Source organism: Jaculus jaculus, chromosome 10 (assembly GCF_020740685.1).
Source record: "Jaculus jaculus isolate mJacJac1 chromosome 10, mJacJac1.mat.Y.cur, whole genome shotgun sequence".
Lineage (NCBI taxonomy): Eukaryota > Metazoa > Chordata > Mammalia > Rodentia > Dipodidae > Jaculus > Jaculus jaculus.
In genome coordinates this window covers 93,290,087-93,302,601 of record NC_059111.1, presented here as the reverse complement: position 1 = coordinate 93,302,601, position 12,515 = coordinate 93,290,087, and positions in this window count along the sequence as shown.

The window sequence follows — 12,515 nt, the reverse complement described above, 5'->3', positions numbered from 1 at the left end:
CACAGGACCTGAAAGGCTGAAGGGTGAATTGGGGGTGAGGAGCTGAGAGAGTACCTCGGTCACAATAATATTTTTGCACAAATGAAGGGTGAGGGAGGAGAGAGATGCAAACCTGTTTAACACAGATTTGCTGGATGGAAGGGGTGTGTGTGTGTGTATGTGTGTGTGTATGCGCTCGCGCATGCGCCCATTTCAATTTACTTTTTAAGTTTTGCACAGTTGAGAAAAGGAAACAAGCAGAGGGGGAAAAATAGACTGTTATCATGGTTTTGCTGAAGTGTTTTTGTTATTGATTGCTGTTATTGTTATTTTGTCGGTACAGAACTTTTTCCCCTTGTGTTTTTGTTCTAAGCAAAATTTCAGAGACCTCAGAGAAACATAAGGATCAGGAAGACAGAGGGGAGAAGAACAGTCAAGTTTTCTGGGTCTCCTCATTTTCCCCCCCAAGGGAGGCTGTGGGCAGAGGTTTTGCTCTCATCAGTGATGGGGGTTTCTTCTGCTGCTTCATTGGCAAGGCGGTGTTTGTGGCCTGCCTGGGGACTCAGAAATCAAGGCATCACCCAGAGCTGGGACCCATCTTGCCTATAAAATATCTTCTTTCCTTTTGCTCATTATTTATTTTTCTTTTTTTTTTTTTTCATTTCTTCCATTTCATTTCTCCATGCAAGTGTGATAAGGTCAAAAGAAGAATGAAGCAACGTTGTCTGCAAGCCGTCATTTCCTCCCCCAATCTGTCCGTCTTCCTTTGGGATTCTCAGGCTCTATGTGGTAGACCTGAAACCTGGGTGACCTGTGAGTTTCCCAGAGGAGGAAGTCTAAGGCACTAGGTCACATGGTACAGTGGTACGCTGGCCCTGTCAGAGTCAACGGGCAGGGTTGCAGAGCTGTTGAAGGTAGAACCTGGAGCTCTCTCTCTTGGAGTCTGGGCTGAGAACTGGGGCCAAAGGCAGTCTCCTTCAACTCTGCAGACTCCCAACGCCTCATCCTGAGGGGTCAAAATGGTACTTGATCAAGCATATGAATCAACTGACCAAGCTGGGTAGGGATTGGAATGTTGAAGGCAAGGATCTGAGAACTTTATGGGGTCCCAAACGTCAAAGAATGGGTAGAAGAAACCAAGAAAGATAGATAGTTGCAGGCAGCTCGTTTCTCCTGGAATTTGGCTGGGTCTTCGTTCTTCCCTGTAGGGAGAGCCCCTGATGTTTCTTAGTGCCATGGGGGGAAGTTGGCTTTGTGTCAGTTACTTCCTCAGGAAACTACTTTCTTGCCTTCTTCAATATGGTTTCAAACTTGGGGACAGAGAGGATAACCCAGGTGTCCCCCAGATCAAGGTACTTTATAACCCTGCATATCATAAATGGCCAAAGCCAGCCCCCAGCACGTCCATACTGGGAGCCCACAGCCTCATGAATGAAGCCAAGGTGCTTGATTGGCACTGCTGCCCGAAAGAATTCTTTGAAATCCCTCCCAAAGCCCGAGGCAGACTGTTCCAGAACTATTTCCAGGAATAAACAGGAGCTGCTAACAGATAAGATCTTTCTCTCAGCTTCCACTTCCAGACCAGGGTTAACGGTGAGGTCAGAGACCAGAGCCTCCCAATCCCAACCATTCTATCCCCAATGTCCCCTGGTGCTATCTGTCCCTTCTCATCACCACGTCCCTCCCCGGCTCTCTTCTATGTAGAGCCTCCCGCCCAAGGCCACTTATTGGCTGGTACAGGAACTGCTCAATTCATCCCTCTCTTTACCCAAAGCTGCCTCCTCCAGCCAGGCCTCTATGAATCCTTCGCCACAGGCAATGGCATCTCAAATGACCTCCAAGAGACGAACCTCTGCCACTGTTTCTAGGTCCCTGGATGGTGCTGTGATCTCCTGGCTTAGGCCCCTCTTGCCCTGACAGAGAGCAGAGCCTCATTTCTGTCTGTCTTCTGTCCTCTTTGATGTCATAGATGCCAAACAGCTGTTTCACCATGTCATGTGAAAGGCCAGTATTGTTATCGGAAACCTTTCCCTCTTCCTCACAGAAAGAGCCCAGGATCCAGGGAAAGACAGATGCAGGCAGGCACTCTGAAGGGGAAAGACTCAGACACACCCCTCTGATAGCCTTCCCAGGGCCAGCATGCCAGGACAATCTCAGCACAAGTCCAAGGAAGTGTGGAGCGTAGAGGCGTTTGTGTGAGTCAGCCAGGCTGATGCTGTCTGAGTCACTGGCTATCCCGACTCCTCCCTGGCCTTTCCTTAGATTCCTCAATCATGAGCCTCATCAAGGACCTCCTTCCATTCCCACATGACAGTTAACAGGGGTCCTGACCACTCCACCCTTCCTTTTGAAAAAATAAAAACAATCGTGGGATTTTTAAAAAAAATATTATTATTATTTATTTATTTGAAAGAGAGAGAGAATGGGTGCGCCAGGGCCTCCAGCCACTGCAAATGAACTTCAGACCATAGGCCCCCTTTTGCATCTGGCTTACATGGGTCCTAGAGAACCAAACCAGGATCCTTTGGCTTTGCAGGCAAACGCCTTAACCACTAAGCCATCTCTCTAGCCTAACCATGGGATATTTAATTCGGGTTTTATAGCCCATTATTATTATTATTATTATTTGTAATCTGCATTCTTTAAGAGATTGAAAGCAAGGAGGGAGCTTCTTCTAAGAGACAGAGAGAGCCCGAAGATGAGATGGGAAAGCTTTGCCTATTAGTAAAGAAAGGAATCCAGAAATGTCCCTGTGTGAACTGGGAATGTTCCAGGGGACACATACTTCCTGGCTGTTAGGTCCCCTCAAAGCTTCCCTTGTGCTTAGGGGAAATATCCAAGTTTAAACAATATATGTCTTTTGGTTATAAAAGTTAATAATACTCACTAGTGTTCCCAATCAGATTCCTTCAGTAGACTGATGGCTACCGGAAAGCAAAACAAAATTCTTAAAAAGCAAAGAGAACTTCTATCTCCTGGCAGCGATAGCAAGGGAGTCCATATGAGCGGGACCCCACCTCGGGGACCCCTGTCGAATCCAGGCTACACCTGGATTTGCTGCATGCCTCACACACCTTCTCAGCTTCCTTCAAACTGCAGGGAAGCCCAGGTTTGGAGGCGGGGCGGAACCTGAGCTTTCCTTCCTCAAAAACCAAGTTTATTTTGTCTGCGTAGCTCCTCCTATATCAGCTTCTTTGGTTGATGTCTTTAAACTTAGGACTCAAGCACATGATGGAAGGGCTCCCTTATGGAAGTAGAATTCAAAACAGAGGAAACAACTGGCGAGCCTCTCCAAGGACACTTGGAAAACAGAGACCACTTTAACTAAGGAATTCTTCTATGCAGAGGTCTGGCCTCACGGGTGCAGGGTGAAGATGGGTTCTGTGCCCTCATCTGTCCTTTCCTGTCCCTTCCCTGACGTTCCTGTCAGCTTGTTGGCTTAAACCTCCCATTCTTTAAAAAGAAAAAGCTAGTTTACCTCAAAAAATCTTGTTTCCATTTGGAAACTAATGGCTCTGCTTGAGAGCGGATGACCTTCCCCACACCGTACCCTGCCTGGCTTCCCTTTGGCACATGGTCTTGACTGCTCTGAGTTAAAACCAGGCCCCGAGATGGGGAGAGGAATGGCATTCGGTCTTTCTCCTCACTTTAGTGTATAGGGATCAGTTTCTCTCTTCCATGGTTCTGCCAAGTTACCATAGCAACCAGCAACTTCCAGGTACCACGAAACATAGTGACTCCAAGAGCTGAGGTGTAGGAGGAGGATAGGAGGCTCTGGCCTGCTCACATGACCCAGAATGATCCCCAAATGCTAAGAGGGTACACAAGAGAAACAGGAATCAATGAGTGAGTGGGTTAAGAAAAGAGCAGAGGTCTTGGAGTCTCAGAGAGAGGCCAGTGAGGGAGGTAGGGTGGCCTTTTCTGTTCCACTTACTCCTTTCCATCCACACCCCACTTCTGGTCCAAAATCAAGCTCCCACCTTGAACACTGGTCCTTTGTTAGAAGACAGCAAAACATACAGTGTTATGATAAGCCTCAAACACAGGTGGATGGGATCTCTGAAAAGAAGGGGGTCTTCTGGTTTTGATTTTTAAAGAAGAGTATCCAGTAAGATTTAATGAAAAAGATTTAAAAATAAAAAAAGTTTTTAAAAGAAAACCTATGCTATTTAAATTGGAGCTCAGTTGTAACTTGGTAAAGGCAAGCTTCTGTACCTTTGTTATAATTAATTGTATACCTGTGTATGTAAATATAAGGCATTCCTATTTTGCAGTTCAGAACAAAAAAAAACTTATTTGTAATATAGAATAAAGTTTATTAAAAAATAATAAAAAATGAAGTTTGATATTTGTGGTGTTTTTTTTTAATTTATATGAGAAAGACACAGATTGAGACAGAGAGAGAGAGAGAGAGAGAGAGAGAGAGAGGGAGGGAGAGGGAGAAGGAGAGAATGGGCATGCCAGGACCTCCAGCCACTGCAAAGGAACTCCAGATACCTGCACCACCTTGTGCATCTGGCTTATGTAGGTCCTGGCGAATCGAACCTGGGTCCTTTGGCTTAGCATGCAAGGGCTTTAGCCACTCAGCCATCTCTCCAGCCCTTATGGCCTTTCTTTATGTGACTGGTGAAGGGGAAAGGGAGGAGGTGGGTCATAAGTGGGTGGTGGCCTCTACCAGGCAGACATGATGTCACCCTATGTCCAGTGACATCATATCCATCCAACCCCAGCAATAGGAGTCCTTCTACCTACGACTTTGCCCTCAGAGACAAGGCAGCCACCTTGAGAGGGTGACTCTCAAGCTAGGGAGGGTACACTTGCCTAAGTCAGGTTCTAACTGTGCCATGAAGGCCAGTTGATTGGGAGAGGCCTATTTAGACAATAAGCAAAGAACACCTGATGTACTATGAAATGCCTTACATGCATGCATGATTTTAATCAGTCATAGAAATGATATTGTACAGACAAGAGTGGACTGGTTCTAGAACCCCAGTGACATTTAGGATGGATACCTTATTTACTAATTGCAAAAAAAAAAAAAAAAAAAAAAACAGTAGATAGATAGCTCAAATCTTATGAAAAAAAAATGGATTTGTGGTCATTAGACTGAGATTCTTTTGTAAAAATATTTTACTTATTTATTGACTTAAGACAGAGGAGGGCAGCAGGGTTGGGAAGACAGAGAGGGAGAGAATGGGCATGCCAGGGCCTCCAACCACTGCAAACGAACTCCAGATGCATGTACCACCTTGTGCATCAGGCTTATGTGGGTTCTGGGGAATTGAACGTGGGTCCTTAGACTTCACAGGCAAGTGCATTAACCACTGAGCCATCTCTCCAGCCCCTAATCAAGTTCTTGTTCACTTGAAAGTATTGGCGTATGTGAGATAAGTAAGGAATACTACAGCGACCCTGGATTTTCATGGGAAGGGCTGGACAAACCCATTGGTTGCTTGAATCCACAAAAGACTTCTCTGGAGACCTGGTGCTGTTTAAGTTTCCCCCAGCACCTTCTGCCTTTCTTCCCTTCTCCATATTATTAGCACCTGAAGGGCCATAACCTATGACTCTGTAATACACCACTTTATCTGTTGTGTTTTACCAGAATCAATTCTGGTACATATATAATTATATCCCTTAATAATGTCGCTCTTTTATGTTCTGTCTCCTCAACTCTTAAGATCGGTAAGACTCAGGTCTTTCATTATTTAGTGCTGGGCTCAATGTCAGATGCACAGTTATAAGGCAAAGGCTCCTTATTCTCTTCATTGCACTGGGCAACAAAGCCTGGCATGCAAATTAAGAGTCTTTGATGAAACTAAACTGACACTGAATATAATGTTTTCCTAAGTGCTGTTCTTCAGACTTAGACCTAAAAAGTAATTTTCTTAGAAAGAAGAAAATAATATAGAGGTGATAAAAGAAGAGATAGAAAGTTACCCATGATTTCTAGTGCCCTTTGACCCAAGTGATGACTCTATCATTTCCATGTCCAAAGGCCTTCCCCAGATCTCCTGGCATAAGTTGCTACACCCATGTTGCATGAGTTCTCCTAAGGACTCTTTCTAGTCACCGCAGACAAAGACCAATGAGAGATCAAACAAAGAATTCCATTCGAGGATGAGTTTACTTTGTCCACCGACAACTGCATGTGTGGCTCAGCCTCAGTGGTAACTCTGGAACAACTTGCAGGCAACTGTGTCTCCGAAGACTCGACCCCCTGTGATCAACTGTTTTCCACACATACACTCCTGTGGAGGGGCTTAAGAGTTTTATGGCTTTCCCCCCCCTTAGATAAGGTATCACTGTAGCCCAGGATGACCTAAAATTCACTCTGTGGTCTCAGACTAGCCTTGAACTCACAGTGATCCTCCTACCTCTGCCTCCTGAGTGCTGGGATTAAAGAAATGCTATCTTTGCCTCCTGAGTGCTGGGATTAAAGAAAGGGCTACCTCTGCCCCCTGAGTGTTGGGATTAAAGAAAGGCATTGTGTCAGCATGCCCGGCTATACAGTTTTATGACTTTATTATTTTTTTATTATTTAGAGAGAGACAAAAAAAAGAGGGAGAGAGAGAATTGGCCCACCAGGGCCTCAGCCACTACAGTTGAACTCCAGGTGCTTATGCCACCTGGTGGGCATGTGCAGCCTTGCACCTGCCTCACCTTTGTGCTTCTGTCTGATGTTGGATCTGGAGAGTTGAACATGGGTCCTTAGGCTTCTCAGGCAAGTTCCTTAGCCACTAAGCCATCTCTCCAGTCCCTTTTACAACTTTTGTGAACCTTTTTGCTTCCTTCGTAGGAAATGTTCCAACATAACCTTGAGGAGACAGATGCACAATACCCATCTCTTCCTCCAGCTCTTACATTCTTTATTCCCTCTCTCTCTCTCTCTCTCTCTCTCTCTCTCTCTCTCTCTGTTCTGTGATGCTCTCTGAGCCCAGAGGGGATGACATAGACATACGATTATTTCCTTTGCCTCATGACTGAGCACTGACACACCATACTACAGCAATAGTCACTTGTCCCAAGCAGTTTGACCAGTTATGAGTCTCCACAGGAACTTCTGTCCGTTGCAAAAAGGTTCTGGTTTTGTTTTGTTTCACCTGGTCTTATCAATGCCAAACATGAGTTCCTTCCTGTGGAACAGGCATTAAGTCCAAGCAGAAAATAACTGATTGTACCCATAAGAACTGTGCAGGTTGCCCCAGCAGCTACATCTTGCCTGACGTTCTGATAGGGAGACCGTTGCTCTTCCATCAGCCTGCATAATGCTTTCTGTCACTACCAATGCCAACAAGTGGAAGGGGCCGCTTGAGCTCAGGTCCAGCGTCATTTATTCATGTCATCCAGCCAAAATACACGGCGTCTCCAGCAGGATCTTACCATCTAATTCTGGCACGCAACCAGCAGTGCAAATAGCTCATATTGTTGAAAAAAAAAGGGGGTGCTGTGAGGCTTTACTGAACAACAAGCTGTCGGGGGGTGCTCAATCCTTGGTGCCAGCATGTTAATGCAACAACCTTATGGCTCCTGGACACACCTTTCTCTACCCACACATAGGGCCTTTATTCAAAATTCAACTGCCGTTTTTTACTGTTCTTACAGATGCCTTTCCGAACTTGTATGACATTCAAGGGTTAGCACTGGATAATGAAGCATTTTTTTTTTTTTTTTCCAGAGGGAGGACAGGATTTCTGAAGATCTATTGTCATCCATTATGAGCACATGGCAATTGATCTTGAAATTCAGTGACTAAAAGGACACTTTTTTTAAAGCTAGGCATGGTGGCTCCTACTTGAAATTTTAGCACTTGGTAGGATGAGGCAGGGGAATTGTCACAAACTCAGGACTATGATATATATGAGGTCAAGGCTAGCTTGAACTACACAGTGAGACCCTGTCTCAAAAACAAAAACAAAACAAAATGTAATATAGCAATAGGCCAAATATAGCATAAAAGCTCCTCATTATCTCTATCCATTGCTCTAGCAAAAGTGCAGTGTTGGCTGGAGGGATGGCTTCGTGGTTAAGGAGCTTTCCTGGAAAGCCAAAGGACGACCCACATAAGCCAGATGCCCAGGGTGGCCGTGCATGCATCTGGAGTTCATTTGCAACAGTGGGAGACCCTAGCGTGTCCATTTTCTTCTCTGTCCATTTGCACCTTTCTCTTCCCCTCTCAAATAAACAAATAAAATAAAAATAAGTATTAAACACAGCACGGTGTTGGGTACAGTGGCATGTATGGGAGACACGACCCTATCTAATCCCCCACAATCTGGCCATTCCCCGTGAGCCATCCAGCATTCCTCGAGTGTTGGCAGAGGGCCTTTACACGTCTTCCCATCCTTGATTGGCTCCGCCTGGCCCAGGGTCAAGGGCAAGCAAGGATAGTCTCTTGCCTGCGAGACCCACGGTCAAGCCAGTTCAATGGATGTGACGGGATCCTGACTGGTCCTGCAGCAATCAACTTTCCATCAACCGTATCTGAACAGGCTCCAGGCTGGGCAAGCGGTCTCAATCTAGTATACTCCCCTCAGGATAGAATGCATGAAGTATACTCTGGAAGGATAATTACACACCCCTGAGATGAGATTAATCTTTTTTTTTTTTAACCTCCACCACTATCATTCATACCTTCAATAAACTGTTGCTCGGATTTGATTTTGAAGCCTCCCAGAGACTCAGATGCCTTGAATTTGGCTTCTCGTTCATTTTCCCATAGGGACTATGGCTCGGCACAAACTACCATAGTTGCTTTCAAGTCTCAGGCAAGCTCTGCTGCCTGATTTCCCTTTTTGCTATCCGCCCCCCACCCTCAAGTGCTTCACTGCTCCATGAACCTGATTTACACACCATCCTAAATCACGCAGATCTGCCAGAGCCTCTTGGACCTCATAGATGTCCTGGCCCACCATGGGACTCTCACCCAAACCAGTCAAACATCGTTAACAGTTTTGAAGTTGCCATTGAATTAATTTCTTTGTTAACTTTTATGAGCACGGTCAGTCAGTCCTGTCTGGCCTGGTTGAACCAGGCATCGAACATTGTCTCGCTTTTGCCCACTGCCTCAAAAATCTCTCTCCTTCCTCCGTTGTTTAGTCCCTGGTACTCATAGGAATTTTAGCCAGTGACCACCAACAATCCCTACTGGGTTCACCAGTCCATCAGGAACTTTCTTCCCCTGTGTTACCTCAGATCATGCCACCTTTGTTTCAAGGAGGGATGAGTAATCACGTTACTCTGCTTCTCCACTTCCATGGCATTTAGACTGGCCCTTCATTCGTGGTACCACGATTTCCCATAAATTCACAAGCCAGCCTGTGAGGGGCTCTTGCATTCCTTCTTCAAATGCTTTTCCCAGCTCAAGCGTTTCAGAGGGGAGGGATTCTCTGATTACCATAGGTTCTGATGCTAAGCCACTGCGAAGGCTCCTGCCTGCAAGCTGGCTTTGTAGAGTCCTCTGCACTAAAGGTCAGAGCTGAGAGGTGGCTTCCACTATTTCTACCTCTCCCTCCCACTTCTCTCCATTGAATTCTTTGCATGGGAGCCAATATTTCAGAATCCAGGAAGAGCTGTATGGCGCGGACTGAATTTGTATTCTCTTTCCCTCATAACTCGTTATCTATAAGAAATAGGAAGTCAGCTCTTTTTGATTGCTCATCTCTCCTGGTGCCAGAACCTCTATGGCACCTGCATGGCATCACCCGTGGTGGGTACCGTGCAACCACCGCTACCATGAAGGGTGTGATGTTCCATACCACGTGGGGAAGGATGAGCGCATCAGGGCTGCTACCTCAGATGGTTCACCCCCAGTTTGCAAGTTGTGACCCCATAGCACAGACCCCTTCAACCGTTCCTCCAAGATTCATCTTCGGTTCTTTCCGTCTCTGTTAGGCACCAACTGTTGTGTCGAGGTTTCCTGGAGAGCCTTTCTATTCAAACCCAAGAGACAAAGAGAACTCGGTGCACCATTAAGTTTCTTGGGGGCATAGGTGACTTAGAAGGCAACGCTACCAAAAAAGAAAAGAAAAGAAAAAAAGCTGAGTGATGGATGACTCCCAACTTGTAGGCAGATACAGTACCCAAGAGTCAACTTCTCGCCCAGCAATTTCTCACCACTCACACAGCCTCCAGGAGGGGTGCCCGGAGTCTTGTGAGTTGCTTAAGCCTTGTTAGACTTTCCTCTCCCTCCACGAGGAAATGTTTCCACTCAACCCACAGGAAGAGCTACACGGCGATCCATGTCACTCACGGGTACCACCTCCCCAGCCAAGTCTCAGAATTCAGCCTCAGGCCATAGTTGCCACTTTTGCACTCTTGCTGGAGGTGAGGTCCACTGGGACATAAAGCGACAACTCCAGAGCCATAGCAAGCAAACGGTAGGATAATATCTCCGGGTTTCTTTGGTCCCCAAAGCATATGCTATTAATGATTGCAAACTATAACTAAGCCTCAAGGTCTCTCCCTCCCTCTCTCTGTCTTTCTCTCTCTCTCGTGCGTGGATGGATGGATTATCAGCATAGTACTGTCAAGTGTAAAGACACTGAAGCGCAGAGAGCGTGCCAGGGTAGCCACTGGGCTGCTACTGCGAGCTAAAACAGAGAGCGAAGAGCAGAAATTGAGGGGCTTCATCCAGAGGATTATAAGATGGGATCATAGGTAGATTGTCCTGTAGCACACGTTGCCTTTAGAGAAAGATGTGGGTTGAAGTCTCCAAAGCCATTCTTAGTTCGTACGTGATCCTCTGAAACAGAACTGTTTACCTTTCCATGACTTACTCCCCTCATCAGTGAAGTGGAAATAATTTTGTGAGAAAGTAGTGAGAATTAAGTGTGACATAATGCCTGGTAAGCAAACCTCATGAGGGACAGCTCTCTTTTTTGGTAATGCAAGGTTTTGTGCATGCTGGCAAAGCACTCTACCACTAAGTTATATCCCCAACCCCTTTTTGGTTTTTTTGAGGTTTTTTTTTTTTTGTGAGACAGAATTTTACTAAGTTGCTCAAGCTGGCTGGAACTCACTCGGTAACCCAGAAAGCCCTCGCACTTGTGACTCTCCTACCTCAGTTTACCAAGTAGCTGGGATGATAGCCCTGTGCCACTAGGCCCTACAAGGGTAATTATTTTCAAACGTGCTACACTGACTTGCCATTGGAAACCCTTATGCTGGGGTCTCTTTTTCATCCTGGACTTGACAGAGCCCACAGCTAGAGCCAAGGAAAGGTGCCACCCATTTTTTTTTTTCCTACCACAAAAAGATTGTGCCAGCTCTCTCAGCTGTGATCCTTCCTCAGGTCACGGACTCCCTGGCAAAAGGCTGGTGGGTACCATTTCCTAAAGCAGCAGTCTGGAGGCATGATCTTCATAAAGACAAAGAACATGGCTGGAGAGATGGCTTAGGGGTTAAGGTGCTTGCCTGAGCAGCCTAAGAACTCCTGTTCAAATCTCCAGGTCCCACGGAAGCCAGGCAAGTCTCAGCACTTACATCCATTCCATTGGCAGAAGGGTGGTGTGCTGGGCTAGGAAGCGCTCTGGCAAAGATGTGAGTGATCACACAGTCTTCAGCATTTGAGGGGATAGGTGTGAACGGTTGCAGAAAGGACATGGGTCTGTAACTCACATCTGTAAAGCATAGAAGTTGGGGGAATGTGGGGGGGAGGGGTCCCACAGAAGCCAGACAGTGACTAGGTTGCACATGCATACAAGGAGGTGCACACATCTGAAGTCCTTTTGCAATGGCTGAAAGCTCTGGGGCACCCTCCCCCAATTCAAAAGACAAGGGAAAGTAGCTTCTTGTTACAACCATCGTGAGAGGAGGCCACAGTGCCCTTGCTATACGGTTCTACAGTAAGTACCCTATGCAGTGTGGCTTGCCTGAATGGAACTCGATCAAACCCTATGGAACCCCGCAGAATCATCCACTGATCCTGTGGTTCGGCTCACCTCTGTGTCTCAGAGCTCTCTGCGACACTGCCCCACAGACTCCCTGACAGGGAGGCCCAAGTTCCAGAAACCATGACAACCCTCTGCCATTTGCTCCTGCTTTCCTTGGGAAGCCTGGTGGACTCTTCGAGACTCCCCCCACCTCCCACTTCCCAACCACCTCAGAGCCTCTCATCACTGGCACCCAGATGAGCCTCTCCAGTGGGGTCCCTGAGCAAGAGCTGGGGCCAGGCTGCAGGAAAGAGCCAGCGGGCTCCTGTGAGTTATGAGGCTGTAATTCCATCAAGGGCTTCTGGGGAGATCGTAAACTCACATCCCAAGATTCCCCGTCCTCCGGCCCCTTCTCTCCTAGTGATTTACAAGTCTATAATTCTGAGGCGGGACTGCTTCTTAGGTTCACATAATCCAAATATTTTCATAAAGCAACATCACTCTCTCATGGTTTCTAGTCCCTCCCTCAGAACTAAAGAACTGCAACGGCATCCTCTAGTGGCTGAGTCCTGGCTGCGGGAGAGGGGGCTCTGAGGATATGTTTTCCACTGAACCCCTTCTACTTTTGCAAAAGGAGGGTTACATCTGCCTTGAGACACCACA